Here is a 6,000-nt window from a genome sequence, read left to right as displayed (position 1 = left end):
TTTGATTTGGATGACAAAATATTTTTCAAGTTTGAAAGTGAAAACGGTTTTTCAAAATTCAAACTAGTTTTGTAAAAATTCAATTTCAATTAAACTTTCAAAAATCAAAACATTTTAATCTTACACATCATGTTTATAATCATATGAAAAACATTTTTGCTCAAGAAAATTTTCTCATTAGAGTTCTATAACTCATGGTAGTGGGGTTTGAAAATCCGGATTTCTAAAAACTGGAGTTTCAGACAGCCGCGCACCTCAGAGTAAAATCGCCATATCTGGCGTCTCCGATGTCCTTTTTAGCCGAAACCGGTGGCATTGGACAGAGGACAGACAGAGCTTTAATTTTATTCAAGAATCATTAAATTTCGATTTCTGAGCAGAGAGTTATGCCACTTTTAATGCGGGTTTACTCCAGCTCGAAGAAAAAGAAATAAATTAAAACTTTGGTCCTTTTTAGGTGCGAAAAAGAATCAAGTGTAACGGAACGTTTTAAGATGTTGTTTAAAGCTTTTATTTGTGTTTTATTATCAGGGTAATAACATAGAATAAAAGAAATAACAACATGCATAAAACGATTCAAGTAAATAAACGAAACTAGCAAGACAATATAACTAGTCACAAAATTTTACTCGAAATTTCTCAAACCTTTAAAACACGTTTTTTAATATAAAAAAATTAAAAACTTTTAGAACTGATTCTAATGTGTTTTAAAAACATCCCAAACTCATAGAAAATCAACATGCTTTTTAATTTGAAGGCAAGAGCAATAAATTAAAAAAAATCTAAGATAACAATTCTAACTTGTCACAAAATTAGTAAACTTTCGAAAACGATTTTCAAGCTCATAATTTTAAAAACATGTACATGCTAATCTTTGACCATAGCTCTGATACCATTTGTTGGAATCGATCTAGGGTTTGAGAAAATAATTAACGCTTCGGTAAGCGGCGGAATTTTAAAAATTTTCTTTTACAAGTAAAACAGTTTTTACTAACCTAGACAAGTGCAAGTACATGTAATTAAAAACCAATATGAGCTAGAAGTTTACTAACCTTTCTTGAAGCTTGAACTTTGAAGAAGCTTGTGGAAAGTTTGCAACGCTCGTCTCCCCTCGCAGCACGTCTCTCTTTCTTTCCTCGGCACCTCGAGCAACCACGAAAGTTTCTATCACTAAATCACTCGAAATAAAGGAATCAGTGAGTGGGCACTTTTAAACACTACGACTTAAGAACGAGTCTTGAAGTCGCAGAGCTAAACTCTAGGTCAAATGAGGACCTAGGTGCCAAAACAAAAATCGAAATTGAATAGAGAGAGAGAGGAGAGGGGCGGCCAAGCTAGAGAGAGAAGCTCTCAATCTCTAAAACTTGGAATGAATGAAATGTGAAGAATAAGGCTCCTATTTATAGGAGAGGTCTCACCTTCAATAAGGTAGTTTCCTCTTCTATAGAATATCACATATTCATGAGCCAATTTCCTTTTCTTCTCCTTATTCACACGGCCAAAGAGGATCCAAGATATCCTCATATTTGTTTCCTCTTTTGACTCTACTTGGGCGCCCATCTTGATTCCTCTTAGAGGAAATTTGTTTCCTCTTTTTCTTTTGGCAAGTATCTAAATACATTAATGCACAAAATAATCTCTCTTTCACACTAAGGGCTGCACGAAATTTGGTCTCCCATTCACTTGGGTTGGACGGCCAAAAGCCTTCTAAAAAGGCTTTCTAGGTTTTTCTTTAATTGTTCATGACAACATAAGAAAAGCCCATTAAGAATTTTCAAGTAAAATTCTATGAAATGAAATTAATTCACAAGGCCCAATAAACATGTTATGGCCGTGTGATATAATATGTCATCATATGACATTGTCAAAAAAATTTATTGACATTCATTTCATGCCATGTCCAAAAAGACAAAATTACCCTTTTGACAATTTTCGTTCTTGTTTTGACTTAGCTTCCAGTTTAACTATTCCTATCGATGTGATTCGTGACAGTGACCTCATGGACCCAAATGAACAAAGCTTTAGCTAAACACTTGGACTCAAAAGTTCACAAACCTTTTCCAAGTTTAGCTTAATGCCAACTGACTCCACTAAAGAGCTGACACTGAAAATCTCTCGGTTCAAATGAATTTATTTTCTACTCAAGAATTCACCTAATTATAATGAGCGGATCCACTGAATATTATCTATGCTACCCTTCATGAATGTCATCAGCTAGTCGGGATTTACTAAATTACCATTTTACCCTTCTAGTTGTTATTTCCTCAACTCCTTTGTCGCTTGTGAATAAGTTAGAAACAATGTATTGACGAGGAGCTAACAAGTCACATTGTTTCATCCAAAAGAGTCAGGACTCAATTTGGACACTGGCCAGTTCATTTATTCACACTCCAAGGAACAAAGCATGAGGTGACATACATTGCATTTCAGCAATCTTGTACATGAATTCCATATCTATGAGAACTTCACAAACTTACTCATGACATACTCACAACTTAGTACTTCACCAATAGGCCCTGTTCGGAATGACATAGTGAGTCCGAACTCTGACTTTCTCAAATGAGAATACTAAGGTGTGAAATGGCATGTCTCATTTCAGGATTAAGGTAAGCATGATGCAATTCATACATAGTGACTTCGAGACATAAGAGGTTAAATGGTTTGTTCTTATATTGTCTCTAGAAGTGCACTGGTCAATTCAGTACCTTCGGAAGATACCTAGAAGAACTATAGAGTCCCCAACTCTCAATGCCTCATAACCAGACATCATAGATTCTTCTAACAATCATACTGAGGTCAATAGTCCTTTGACCCTAAGATTGCGAATATATCGTTTTAAGCAAACTACGAAGAGTTTATTCATGCAAATCTACATTTGTCTCTTCGTAAGTTGTTTAGTTTGTTTATGGACTAAAAGACTATGGTTTTATCATAAAGCTTCAGACAAGGAAGATTGAATGAACGTTTCAACTTTATTATTAATGAATAAGCAATTACAAGCAAGAGTCTTCGTAAGACTATATGACATCAAATGTACATAAATAGACACTACTACTCTTCTTGTGGGCACCATTGACAACAGCTCAAGCTTTGTTCATTTGGATCCATGAGGTCACTGTCACGAATCACATCGATTAGGAATAGTTAAACTGGAAGCTAAGTCAAAACAAGAACGAAAATAGTCAAAAGGGTATTTTTGTCTTTTGAGACAAAGGATGAAATGAATGTCAATAAATTTTTTGACAAGTTCATTTGATGACTTAATGTCACTCGGCCATGACTTGATTATTGGGCCTTGTGAATTAATTTCATTTCATAAGAATTTTATTGAAAATTCTTAATGGGCCTTTTTCATGTTGTTATGAACAAAATTGAAAAGCTTCTAGAAGCCCATTCTAGATGGTGATAGGCGCCCATAATACCCAAAGCAAGAGAGAATATTTTGTGCATAAATGTATCAAGATATTTGCCAAAACAAAAAGAGGAAACAAATTGCTTTTAGAAGCAATAGATATTTTCGGCCAAGGCTAGAGGGAAACAAATGAGGAAACAAATCCATGCCTTTAATGGCATGAGTTGGGCGCCCAACATGGGTAAAGAGGAAACTAGTTTTTTGCTCATGAATATGTGATATTTTGTAGAAGAGGAAACTACCTTATTGAAGGTAATCCATCTCCTATAAATAGGGCCCTCATTCTCATTGTTTTCCAATTCCAAAGTTTTAGAGATTTGAGAGACTCTCTCTCTAGAACCTTGGCCGATCCCCCCTCTCTCTCTCTATTCAATTTCGTTTTATTGTTTTGGCACCTAGGTCCTCATTTGACCTAGAGTTTAGCTCTGCGACTTCAAGACTCGTTCTTAAGTCGTAGTGTTTAAAAGTGCCCACTCACTGATTCCTTTTATTTCTAGTGATTTAGTGATAGAAATCATCGTGGTTTCTCGAGTTGCCGAGGAAAGAAAGAGAGACGTGCTGCGAGGAGACGAGCGTTGCAACTTTCCAAAAGCTTCTCAAAGTTCAAGCTTCAAGAAAGGTTAGTAAACTTATTAGCTCATAATAGTTTTTATTTATATGTACTTGCTCTTTGTCTAGGTTAGTAAAAAACTGTTTTTACTTGAAAAGAAAATTTTTAAAATTCCGCCGCTTTGCGAAGCGTTAAACTTTTTCTTAAACCCTAGATCAATTCCAACAACATTGAGGTAAGAATGTCGACACCACGATATCCTCAAGGAAATGGGCACGCGGAAGCAACAAATAAGACCATAGTTGACTCCATAAGGAAAAGGCTCGATGCCAAGAAAGGGCGGTGGGCAGAAGAACTGCCAGGCGTGCTATGGGCATACCGAACCAGCCCGCGGAAGTCGACAGGGGAAACTCCGTTTTCCCTCGTCCATGGAGTCGAATCTGTCATCCCAATTGAGCATCAGGTGTAAACCCTTAGGGTAAAATACGCACCTGAGGATGAGCCAAAAAATGACGAGGCTCTATGCGATGCCTTAGACCTAGTGGAGGAAAAGCGAGATTCAGCCCTATCACGGTTATCCCGTTATAGGCAATCCATCACTAGATTCTACAACAAAGATGTTAATACAAGGAGATTCGATGTAGGGGACTTGGTCCTCCGAAAAATCTTCCAAAACACTGCTGAGGCAAACGGCGGAAAACTCGGGGCAAAATGGGAAGGCCCCTATAGGGTCACCAGAGTAACCTATCCCGGCGTTTATGAACTTGAAACACTCAACGGAATCCCGGTTTTAAGATCATGGAACGTCTCGAACCTCAAAAAATACTACTGTTGAAACCAGTAAGAATTGAACTACGTCCGACTTGATCCCTGCATAAGGGTACGTAGGCAGCCTCTTACCACAAAGGCACAGTCCCCCCACCTTCTTGAGCCAGGAGCTCGCACCTCGGCCAATGACCCCGACCTCGGACTAGGCTAGCAGTGCAAACGCCTCACGACGACTCTGGCGAGAGCCGACATCTCACAGCGTCATCAGAGATCGCACCCACGTGGATCGACCTCGTCCGGAAATATAAACGGAAACTTTTTAGGTCCACGACGATCTAAAAGACTTAAAATTTTCACCAAATTTAATTACGGACTTCGGCTTCAAATCTAAAGGAAAACGCTTAAGACCAGCAATATTCCGGACAACTAAACAGATTTTGAACGACGAACCAATTCCACACCTCGACCTAAGGGAAACCTTTTAGTTCCATGAAGATCTAAATAACTTAGCAAAATCATCTGAAACTTTTAAATATTTTTTTTGGCCGAATACAAGCGACCTAAAAGACTAACAGATTATACTAATCCGACCTGTCTCAGGAACAAACAAAATAATGATATTCAGATCGGTCGGACGGACTGAATAAAAGAATAAACATCCATGCATTCATAATAGATTTTGGCGAGCTAAAAAATTGGCAAAATTAAAAATCTAAGTTGCATAAAATAATGACATAAATTCAAATAAAATAGGGGTACCGAAGCCCCGTATAATTGTATCGAAAGCAATAAAAACTTCGCCCAAATCACACGGGCCCCCAAAAAAAAATAAACACTTCAAAGAAAAAAGACGACTGTCGGCTCAGGCTTGGTCACTAGGACCGACCTCGACGTCTCGATGCTCGGGGATAGGAGTAAGCACCGCCGCTTCCTCGTTACCCTCCAAAATCGAGTTGAGAACCTCGTCAGTTCGGTCGAGCATCGAGCCGTGCTCGTTGAGGACTTCAACGAGTTCGACCTCGGGCGCGAGGGCGTCGGCGGGGGTTCGGTCCGAGTAAGGAGTAAACGGTACATCCTCGATATCAAGAATGGAGATGGCCGCGTAATCGGTTTCATACTGAGCAATGTCGTCCTCAGTATCTTTCATCTCGGCGGTCCAGTCCGAGATCTCGCCCTTCGGTGCCTCCGAGATAAACTCTTTGTTCCCCCGGCACTGCTCGAGCTTTTTCAGGATGAGGACGGTCTCATCCATCTTCTCATTCTATGCTCG

Source organism: Urtica dioica, chromosome 4, assembly GCF_054948205.1.
Source record: "Urtica dioica subsp. dioica isolate 48M chromosome 4, U.dioica_male_clone48M_v1_H2, whole genome shotgun sequence".
NCBI classification, from domain to species: Eukaryota; Viridiplantae; Streptophyta; class Magnoliopsida; order Rosales; family Urticaceae; genus Urtica; species Urtica dioica.
Note: the sequence above shows the minus strand (reverse complement) of the source record.